Raw genomic sequence first — 12442 nt, forward strand, 5'->3', positions numbered from 1 at the left:
TCCATGCATTGTCTTCCGATTGCAAGCTTGAGCAACTCTTTGTCATAAAAAATGTCTAAAACCTTAATCTTTTCCCTTATATCCACCCTCTGACATGGAATGTTCACATCAGCGTTTACAGGACACGAAGGCAAAGGGGGCATACCATGAAACATGGTATCTGAATAAATAAGCTTAGATTCGTCATCTAATTCTTCTCCGTTAGAATCACTATCTAGGCCCGATATATCCAACTTGTCACAATCCGCAAACTCGCCATATCCTTTTAGTTCACCATCATGCAAAAACGAAACTTCCTGTTTTCCAGATTCATTACCAACCTTAGTCACCACGGCTACTGCTTTTTTTTTGTCAAATTAATCATTTACACCAACATCATTAACATATGCACCAACATCATTATCACCGATATACTTATAATTCTCTGGTGTAACATACATAATCGGTTCTGGCACTACATTTACATTTTCAGCAACACTATGATATTGACTTTTACTTGGACTTTTAAAATTACCTATTGGGTTGTTGCTCCCTTTTCCACTTGATAAATTTGCTGCAGATGCCTTTCCTCTATCATCCATTTCGTTCGGCCAAACGCCTTCTTCAACCACCACATACACAGACACATGTTTATCTCCAACGCCATTTATTACCTTCATCAGCTTTCTAATATCACGATCATCAACAATACCACAATAATAGAGTTGTTTTGGATGTTGATGGGCCAAACTAACTTTTGATTCTTCGGGAAGACCCATCTTGCACTTGACCAACTGAACAAATTCGGTGAACGTTGTGTTTTCGTAAAATTCAACACCTAAATAAAACATTCTCGGATTGTATCCCAGTAGCCAAACATATGATAATTGGGAATTAACAAACTCTCATCTTCCATCTGTGATGAGCAATACAAAATACTCGTTACAACTCATTATCTTAATTTTGAGGATAAAGAAGCTAGAGAGAATAAACTTTCCAAAAATATAAAATACTTAATATATATAAGATAGGTTGAAAACAGTCGTCAACTCTGACGAAAAAGTAGTCAAGTTTAACAAAAAAGTAGTCAAATTTAGCAACAAAGTAGTCAACTTTACTCAAAAAGTAGTCTACTTTTTCGTCAGAGTTGACTACTGTTAAAATTTAAACAAAATAATTCAAACCAAATAATTGTTAAAATTTAAACAAAATAATTGTTAAAGTTATTGTACATATTATAAACACTCTTTTTTATACTCTATATTACAAAAATAATAATAATAATAATAAATATAAAAAAAATAAAAAATTAAAACCGTAGTTTCTTGGACAAAATAGTAGATAAAACCCCCAAAATAGTAGATAAACCACCCCCCCCCCCAAAAAAAAAAAAAAAAAAAAAAACGTAGCTTTTTTTGCGAAAACCGTAGACTACGGTTTGGGAAACCGTAGGTTTTAAAAAATCTACGGTTTTGAATGTCAAAAATGAAAAAAAAAATATACAAAACGCGAAACAGTAGACGAAATGGTGAAACAGTATTCGAATCTCGAAACTTACGGTTTCGTGGGCTATTTTTGGTCATTTGCTAATTTTTGGCTAAAAATTGATAATTACCCCCTTAAATTGGCTAGATTAGTAATTACTCCTTGCATAAATCATTAGAGATATATACAGTAAAGTTCCAATATTTTCAACGATTTGACAGAAAGTCTAAAATTTTATTTTTTTATAGTAAGTTCTAGCTACCGGTAGTTTTTGACACACTTACCCTTTTTTACCGGTTAACCGGTAATTAAGACTTTACTGTAAAATAAAATAAAGTTTGGGACTTTCTTGTCAAATCGTTGTGTGAGCTTTTTGCAGTCCTAAAAATGGAGAACTAAGAAATCGGAAAAGACGAACGTACCTTTCTTACATATTCACCACATTCACACCCCTTTGACTAGGCGTGTGTTGTTTGTTTTTGTACAATTTGTCCCTTCTTTTCCGTTCAAGATTTGGCGGCGAACCAAGAAAAAAGCTTTACAAGTCTTCTCACCCTTTCTCGCTCTCTCTTTTGCGTATGTTTCCTCTGATTGTGATTGTAGCAGTGTAAAGATGATGATGGTAAAAAAATAGTGGCGTTGGGATAAAAATCACAATTAAAAGTTCTTGGGCTACGCATTGGGTCTCACGAGACTAATAAATTATTTATTTCTAGGGAAACCAAAACTATACACTAAAGTCTCAATATTTTCAACGATTTGACAAGAAATTCCTAAAGTTTATATTTTTGACAGTAAAGTCGTAATTACCGGTTAACCGGCAAAAAAGGGTAATCATGTAAAAAAATGCCGGTAGTTAGAACTTTACTGTCAGAAAAATAAAGTTTAAGACTTTCTTGTCAAATAATTGAAAATATTGTGACTTTAGTTTATATATCCCTAAATCACTGATTAATATATATATATATATATATATATATATATATATATATATATATATATATATATATATAATTTGAATGTATATTATCCCCATAAACCAAATGTTTTGTTAATACCCCTTGTGAGTTATTATAACCATACTAATGACTGTTATGCCTTCTACGACGTTCTTCAGGCGTTTGAATGGTACAACATTTGTCACCCCAGACCTGCCAGTCCAACTGTAGCTAACAGTTTAGGTGCGGGTTTTTCAGTCTCGTATAGATCTATACACAAGTGTCACGCTCTCCCTCTAGGAGACTCTCGTTATAATACAAGACTTTTGTTGGTACTTATGTAAGTACTTGAAGACGTGTCTCACAAAGCCATATTGACTGCTTACGTGTAGTATAATGAAAAGCCATTTTTAATGTGGAAGTATTATCCTTCCATAGTAGTTATGTAGTATAAAATAATTATGCCTTTAAATAATTATTTTTGTATTGTATCCCGAAATGATAAAATAGCGTGTATGTCTCATAAACTATAACTATTATATATATATATATATATATATATATATATATATATATGTTTTGTTGTACTGAAAAATCCTTTTTATGTACATTATAATTTTCATTATGATAATAAAATGAAATGAAATAATTATATATGCATCTTTATATAATTATACCCTTTTGCTCAACATATTACAAAAGGGTTAAAGTCTTATAAACTACTTTTATATAGTTTATTTATTGAAATCCATTTGTACCCGTTTCATATATATATATATATATATATATATATATATATATATATATATATATATATATATATATTAAAAAAAACCATAACATATTTGTACGAAAACTTTGTATGTATACGTTCCTGAATTTGGAGATAACGATATTTCATGTATTTTAGCGTTTTCGCATAAAATATAAGAAAGCATATATAACGATTTGTATATTAACACAAGTTTTCTTGTGTTTTACTTGTATTCGCCCCCTAAAACATAGAAAAATCTTGAAAACTGTAGGGTTATGAACTCACATCGGGTGTGTTCTTGGCTGGATAACGAAATGATAGGAATGTTTTTCAAGTTAGAACACGTGAATATAGTCGTATCCTAATTTGTTTTAAACACATAATAACATGTGTAAATTAGATAAACTAATATTTAAAGTGTTGTATAACAATAGATTATGTAAGGATACTTACTATATTCCGAAGAATCAACATGAAGTATTTGGTTTTCCTGGGAATTGTTTGAAGATATTATGGGCGAAGTTATGAAGATATGAAGATTGTATGAATGTTCTTGTGAATTTTGAGAGAATTTGGGACGTAAATGAGGGAAAATGGGGAGTGATTTCAGTTGTACATATATATATGGGGTAAAAGATGATGTGACATATGCTCTTCAAGTTAGAACACATGAATATAGTCGTATCCTAATTTGTTTTAAACACATAATAACATGTGTAAATTAGATAAACTAATAATTAAAGTGTTGTATAACACTAGATTATGTAAGGGTACTTACAATATTCCTAAGAATCAACTTGAAGGATTTGGTTTTTCTAGGAATTGTTTGAAGATATTTTGGGCGAAGTTATGAAGATATGAAGATTGTATGAATGTTCTTGTGAATTTTGAGAGAATTTGGGACGTAAATGAGGGAAAATGGGGAGTAATTTCAGTTGTACATATATATATGGGGTAAAAGATGTGACATATGCCTTGAAATGTGTAATTTATCACATTGGTAAAAGTGCCACCCTATCCAAATTGAGATTTCGGCCTATCCTCACTGAGAACCCTCTTAAGCCACTGAAATCTCGCATGATCTCGGTTTAGAAGGTGATTTCGGTCTAGGGTCTTCGGTTAAGAGTGATCTCGGTCAAGTAGGATTTCGGTCTTAAGGTGTTCTCGGTCTAAAGGTGGTTCTCGGATCAAGGGGTTCTCAGTCCAAGCATGAGATTTCGGTTAGCATGTGATTTTTGATTTTGGATTCCTAAAATCGAAATCTCAAAAGTAAAGTCAATTTTCATAATTTATTTTAATTATTTGACTTTTTTTGCATAATTGACTTTTGGTTTGACTTGTTTGACTTTTATTGACCCGAAATAACCGGTTGTTACATTATCCCTCCGTTAGAGGGAATTTCGTCCAAAAATTATTTCTAAAGTAGGTACTCATGAACTGGGGAAAAGATGCAAGTATTTTTGTTTCATCTGATATTCTCGTTCCCAAGTAAATTCAGGTCCTCGCTTGGCGTTCCAGCAGACCTTCACTATTGGTATACGTGTAACAATTGGTAAAAATCGGTTAGAGTTCGACGGTCAAACCACCGCGAACTGCTATGTATTATTGACCAATTGTGTCTAATTTTATGTTTAACTAGATGGGGAGCCCCGCGTTGCGGGGCATGGAGGTAAAGAGATACGATCGAAAGTTTTACGGGAAGTCACCAAAATGACAATGCAAAAAACAGAAAAAGATAAATAGGTACAACTTCAAAGTACATTATTATTTAGGGCATTTTAGTACAAAAAATAGAAAATGTACCTAATGGCAATGTAGTTAGGTTTTTGAAAAAAAAAAACTAAAAAGAAAAATGAAAAAAAAAACAGAAGAAAAACATGAAAATTCAAAGTATGTTGCTATTACCGCAATTACTCAAATGCTTCCATGTCACATGCAATATTAAAACAAACAATTATTAAAAATGAGTAGTTGTAATTGGAGGTCTATAACAAACAAAATGATAGTATTAGTTTAAAATTTAGCAAAAAATAAAAAATGTTGCAACCTTGCAATTATAGCTCCAAATCCAAAGAATTAAACCGGGCTGCAATGAGAGTTACCTTGCATAAAGATGTGTTACTTAAAGTTAGAATGGCTTCCATTAATTTTAAAAACTATTTTCAAATAAGTATATACTTTCAACTATTAAATGTTCATATTAACAACCTTCTTTCATCTGTTGCTGCAAGTGTTTTGCTTTCTCTTCTTTCAACCACACGTACCCCCGCCATCTCACCAAGATACACAACGGCCTATAAAATCCAGAGTATGTGTTATCATTATTTGTAATATTAATATTTTTTTAATGAATATAAATCATACATACATACAATTGTAATATATCGTTTTAATCAAATTATTCAACAATTTTTCAGGATGGAGAAACCTACATACATGGAATACAATTTTGACTTGCTATGCAATCACAAATAATTGTTAAGATGATACCAATAGGGGAAAAAGAGTTGTAAACCAAAAATGTTTCTCTTTGAAGCATTAAAAAAAATAGGTGGCATGCTTCATGGTCCGATCACAAAGCCCAAAAGGTTAGCCAACTGCAAAATAGATAAGAACAAAATGGTCATTTTCAAGGATTTAATAAATTTTTTAAATGACTATACCCATGGAAATCAATAAAGCATTTGTTTATACTTTGAGCACTGTTATGGGGTAGTATAAACAAAGGTAAACCCTGAACATCTGAGTTTCCTGTTTTGACATTGAGATCATAGATTTAGAAATCTACATGTATACAAAACCAATGGAATGGAAAGTTGGAAAAAGAATGTGAAAATAAATAATAGTTACTAAGAAGCAGATTTACCTACTATAAAACGAACAAAATAAAAGCAATTCAGCCGTGTGTTATTAAAATATGTATTACCTGAAGATATATGCATCAGGTCCAAGCCCATAGTAACCCTCAACAAAGGGAAAGTAAGAAATATACAATGTAGTTGACAGGATAGTCTCCTTAAGTGGGCCCAGATTTCCAGGTGGGCCAAATGTGTCCCTGGACCTACATAAAGTGCATCAGTTGGATTTGAAATTTTGTTCTCTGTGATTCCAAGATATGCACCTGTGCATACAATTTACAAATCAATAATCACATGAACATGATATTTCATATTTCTTTTGTTCTTTTTTTCAATGAATAATCTGTTAAGTTAAGTTTTAGTGTCGATATTTACCGAGTCTTTCTTGGAGTTTGTGTTGCTATGTAAGCAAATCCAACATCTGGAATTAAACAAACCAATTCCATTAGCTTACACCATCCATGAAGCTTATGTATGGCTTTTTGTAGTCTAATATTTTACAAATAAGAGAATACTAAGCAGCAAATACCTATAGATACAAATGTGTTGTAGAAATCGAGAAGATAGTTTATGGAAGACAATGAACTCATGCTTGTTGAACATCAGACCTGCAATAGAATGTAAAAATCATTGTCATTTCCAAATTATAAAATGCTCACCTAGAGTAGCAGACAAAAATCAAAACGCCATGAGTTTCAATTGTGAGAGAAAACTAACCTTGAAATATGAGACAAAACTAATCTTGAAATATGAGGCGTAGGTTGTACTTTGTATATGTATTTTATCGTCTGAGACCAGGAACACCTGATTGGAGAAGAAACAGCAAGAAGATGGATGCGAGTTACCCAAAATCGGTAAAACCTAACTTCAAAATAAATGCAATGAAACAAATTCTAAACAAAAATTGAATAAGAATAGGAGCAAACGAACTCATCTGAAACGGATTAGGTGTTTATAACAAAAGCACTAACAAAACATAGTAAAACACCTGAAAATAAAAAACACCAAGTAGATTGTACCTGAATCAATCGTTCGTCTCTTTTTTCTTATATAAACCCCTAAGTATATTGTTAGTTCAACACACTATTAACAAAAAATGAGCATACTACACCTCCAGATGGGTTATCGTCTCCGAAACACCCCAAAATCGGAAACAATAGATGCTCTGCATTGTGAAGTGCTACCTTGCGAGCCTTCCTCATCCATTAATCACTCCAGACCTCCACACGAAGGGCCTTTGAAGATGGTCGACGATCTAATTGGAAAACGAAGGCAGCAACTTGGTGATGTACTCTCAAAAGAAGAAAGATGCAAGACGGTCTTAGAGGGCTAGAGAGAGGTGGGCTAGATTAAAAGCGGCGATACCTGGGTTAAATTGATTGCAACACATAAGAACCCTAGGACGAACAACGTACAGGGATGACGCAAAATTGGGGAAGAAGACGGCTTGGAAGAGACGAAAGGCGGTGGGAACTGGGAAGTATCCGGAAGTTCGATATATGCTGGAATCGGAAGATATTGGATAAGGAGGCGGTAGCGGGAGACGTGGGAATGACACGTATCAGCCCCATCCTTATCTTTACACCAATGTTAATAATTTAAGGGACCAAATTGTCAATACCACAAACTTTAGTGCGAAAAATCTGAACCACTAAAAATATGAAAACTTATGGGCCATTTTTGCCAAAAAAATCAGGATGTTCACTATTCATAAAGATGGTCATCTTTAATATATATATAAGAATATGTATATTAAATTTATTATATTGATAATTTCTTTTAGAACATCCCAAACTGCTTAAACCGTCTATCGTTGAAGATTGAATAAAAAAAATCAACAAAAATTAAATCTATTTGTGTCGTTAAAAATAAAATTTCTCATTAAGTTTATTTGAAAGTTATGGATTTGAATATATAACCGTTAATCCTTGAGGGAACGACTAACGTCGGGTGTAAGTGTCATATTATTGATCTTATACGGTACGACCGGCCGCCTGGAGTTGCTAGCTACAACTACATCTGACGAGATGAATTTTGGCGCTGACGTTAGCATTATCGAACATTACCACGTGTTATAACAGGGTGAATGACTTTAGCACGCACGCCTTATTATGGTGTCGGTGCATTAATAAAGTACAGTGTCACGAGTTCGGTTATGATTTCATTATAAAATCCCAGTTTTGTTACGTTACCGTATAAAATCGGTATTGGATTTATACAGGGTTTATGTTCACGTATTCTAGTTGAAAGAAATTGTATTTAGTGGGATAGCTTGTGACTCAAAGCGATAAATGTCAATACCAAAAATTAAGTCATATAACACTTCATTAATATCATGACATGACTCGACAAGATTTATTAACTTACATAAAATGAGTTATTTATATAAACCATTTGTTTTTATAATAAAACACAATATTTACGTAGGAGGAGTTTGCCCCACTGGTTAAGTGTCGGTTTTCAAATTAAGTCAGATAATACTTAATTATTGCCACGACACGATTTTACAAAGTTCATAAATTCAATACTTATGAGTTTTTCATATAAATGATACAAATTCTTGTATAAGGTTTCAAGAGTAAAGTTGGTTATTTTATGTTCTCACAAAGGGTAACATTTCCTATTTTTATATAATTTGATATTCAAAATCTTTATATAAAAATGCATTTTCATATAAGTCTGAATTACTTATATGTATTTTCCAACTTTTGTACATTTGGATTTGAACAAATGGTATTTATGAATGAGTCATAACACATTGTTATAACTCAATTATTTTATACTTTTAATAGAAAAGTAGATATGTATAAAAGTTGGTCAACCAGCTAAATTTTATCAAACACTTTTAGGTATAAAAATAATTTGTGTCAAAACCTGTAGAATTCACCAACAATTTTGCACACGTATTTTAATGCATGTATTCTCAGGTTATTTAGAAGGTCTGAAGTGTTCGTTCAGAAGATTCTCCGTTAGTTATATTATATCTTTGTAAACGTCAGAATGTTAGGCGTGTGTCACGATTTAGTAATAGTTATATTATATATATATATATATATATATATATATATATATATATATATATATATATATATATATATATGTTTCGTTGTACTAAAAAATCCTTTGTATGTACATTACCATTTTCATTATGATAATAAAATGAAATGAAATAATTATATATGCATCTTTATATAATTATACCCTTTTTGCTCAACATATTATAAAAGGGTTAAAGTCTTATAAACTATTTTTATATAGTTTATTTATTGAAATCCATTTGTATCCGTTTCATATATATATATATATATATATATATATATATATATATATATATATATATATATATATATATATATATATGAAACGGATACAAATGGATTTCAATAAATAAACTATATAAAAATAGTTTATAAGACTTTAACCCTTTTGTAAAAAAAACCATAGCATATTTGTACGAAAACTTTGTATGTATACGTTCCTGAATTTGGAGATAACGATATTTCATGTATTTTAGCGTTTTCGCATAAAATATAAGAAAGCATATATAACGATTTGTATATTAACACAAGTTTTCTTGTGTTTTACTTGTATTCCCCCCCTAAAACATAGAAAAATCTTGAAAACTGTAGGGTTATGAACTCACATCGGGTGTGTTCTTGGCTGGATAACGGAATGATAGGAATGTTTTTCAAGTTAGAACACGTGAATATAGTCGTATCCTAATTTGTTTTAAACACATAATAACATGTGTAAATTAGATAAACTAATATTTAAAGTGTTGTATAACATTAGATTATGTAAGGATACTTACAATATTCCGAAGAATCAACATGAAGTATTTGGTTTTCCTGGGAATTGTTTGAAGATATTATGGGCGAAGTTATGAAGATATGAAGATTGTATGAATGTTCTTGTGAATTTTGAGAGAATTTGGGAGATTTTTGGACGTAAATGAGGGAAAATAGGGAGTGATTTCGGTTATATATATATATATATATATATATATATATATATATATATATATGGGGTAAAAGATGATGTAACATATCCCTTGAAATGTGTAATTTATCACATTGGTAAAAGTGCCACCCTATCCAAATTGAGATTTCGGCCCATCCTCACCGAGAATCCTATTAAGTCACCGAAATCTCGCATGATCTGGGTCTAGAAGGCGATTTCGGTCTAGGGTCTTCGGTTAAGAGTGATCTCGGTCAAGTAGGATTTCGGTCTTAAGGTGTTCTCGGTCTAAAGGTGGTTCTCGGATCAATGGGTTCTCGGTCTAAGGCATGAGATTTCGGTTTGCATGTGATTTTTGATTTTTGATTCCTCAACCGAAAACCTCAAAAGTAAAGTGAATTTTCATAATTTAATTTTGATTATTTGACTTTTGTTTGCATAATTGACTTTTGGTTTGACTTGTTTGACATTTATTGACCCGAAATAACCGGTTGTTACAGTTTGGAGTGGAGAAGGTGAGGAATAACATGAGCAAACTTCTGTCATAAGTCGTTAATGGCGTAAGTGACTAATTTGTGTTTAGGAACCGGAGCCCTGATGTTGGAGAGGAGGTCATAGATCGACTTTATACAGGTACAGTACTCCATAACGGTGGAGTCACCAATGGTGATGTTACAGAGCTCATCATGAAGTTCAATAACTTCTGTTTCCTTGTTTTTTCATGAAATAGGTTTTCAATTGTTTTCCAAACTTCACTAGCCGTTGCATCAAGTGTAAGATGGCTTAAAGGACAGGTTGTGAGAGAGAAACATAGATCCATTGTTTAACAATATTATCAACCGTTTCCCACTCTATATCGGTTGTGTTCTTGCTAGATGAGGTTCCTGTAAGATGGTCATAAACTTTATACCATTTGCAATGGGTTTTCAAAATCTCCTTCTATGAGTCGTAATTCAGTCGATCTAAGTCTAAAAGGAGAGGAACATAGGACTATATGTTTGTGATTCCATAGATCTTGTCTGAGGGATTTGTTTTAGGAGACGGAGGATCATTGTCAGTCATGGGGATTGATGAACAAAGGATAATGAAGGAGAAAAGAGGCGCAAAAAATACCAAGAAAAAGAAGTGTCGAAAGGAGCAATGATGAGGAGGGAGATCGATGAAGAAACATGATGCAAGGATCAACTGGGGTTGAGAGAGGAAGCCTGATACCATGTTACAGAACATATTTTCCCATAAAACAGCTTATAGTCTTTCCATTCAATAAATACATACCACAATCATACATGGGCTGAATATACGAAATGGGCTAACTATATAAAAGTAGATGGGATAAACTAAATAAATACATGTATACAAATAATACGGTAACAGGTTGTAGGTTTTTCATGGTTGTTGTGTGATGTGGTTAAGAAACAATGATACTTGAATATGTTTGTTTGTTTGTTACGAAATTGTCTAGATACATTTTTGGTTTTAAGTAATTGTATGGTTTGAATTAAAGATAATAGTTGTGGGGTATTGATGAATTTTCTGGATTATGTTTATTATGTACTGTTTTATTGGTTTTTTCTTCTTCAGAATATTGGTAGTCTTTTACTATAAAAGTTGGATCATATTTTTTGGTTCCTACAACTTTCTGATGTAAAAGTATATAATCAACAATGATTGATGATGCAAAATTTATGTTGTATATTTTTATGATGCAAAATGAGTGTTTGGAAAATATACACATTCATCAAAAAAATTGAATCATAAACTTATGATTATTTTTTTTATGTATCAAAGAAAGTTGTGATCTTATTTTGTGAAAAGTAAACATTTTCATCATTTTATTTTTGATCAAAAGGTTTAGCATCATATAAATATGGATTTTAAATGTTTTCATCATGTTATTTTGGATCATATGACTTTGAATTATAACTTATAACTATTTGGATCATAATTATTTTCTTATTATAAAAGTAATTTAATTATATATACTTTAACAATAATAAAGATCCATACTTTTTATCTAGTTTTTTTAGATTATAGCTCGTGTGCATCATAAATAGCTCGTATACATCATAAATATTGGATCATAGATTTTGTATATTGTATTTCTACGTCATATAGTTTTGTATCATAATTTATAAATAGTTAGATCATTAATATTTTCTTAATATAAAAATACATCAATTTTATACTTCAAAAATATAAAGATCAAAAATCTTATGTCTTGTATATTTAGATTGTAAACAACATTTTGCATCATAATTTTTGGATTTTAAATTTAAGATCAACATTTCAATTATTCATATTCATGATCCAAATTTTCATGATTCAACTCATATTTTTAATCATAAACCTTGTGCATCATAAATTTTTGGATCATAAACTTTGCATTTTGTAAATTTCGATCATATACATTTTGAGTTATAAAAATATGTATCTAAAATTTTAGGATCTTAATGTTCAATTATAGATAGCCA

At 31.2% G+C, this 12442-nt stretch overlaps 1 long non-coding RNA gene across 6 annotated transcripts; it reads right to left on the reverse strand.

The window, feature by feature from the left end:
• Positions 1-5182: 5182 nt before the first annotated feature.
• LOC145108899 (uncharacterized) lies at positions 5183-9953 on the reverse strand. Of its 6 annotated transcripts, XR_013708633.1 has the most exons (9): positions 9826-9953; positions 9658-9733; positions 6732-7379; positions 6544-6622; positions 6390-6435; positions 6083-6277; positions 5593-5753; positions 5365-5450; positions 5183-5258 (listed from the first exon to the last, which is right to left on the reverse strand). It is a non-coding gene; the product is annotated as an uncharacterized LOC145108899 (long non-coding RNA). The 6 variants fall into 6 exon arrangements; XR_013708643.1 differs by lacking the exon at positions 9658-9733 and having other exon boundaries at positions 6732-7269; XR_013708635.1 differs by lacking the exon at positions 9658-9733.
• Positions 9954-12442: the final 2489 nt, after the last annotated feature.

The sequence above is a fragment of the Lactuca virosa genome, chromosome 1, assembly GCF_052849685.1.
Source record: "Lactuca virosa cultivar CGN04683 chromosome 1, Lactuca_virosa_CGN04683_v6, whole genome shotgun sequence".
NCBI classification, from domain to species: domain Eukaryota; kingdom Viridiplantae; phylum Streptophyta; class Magnoliopsida; order Asterales; family Asteraceae; genus Lactuca; species Lactuca virosa.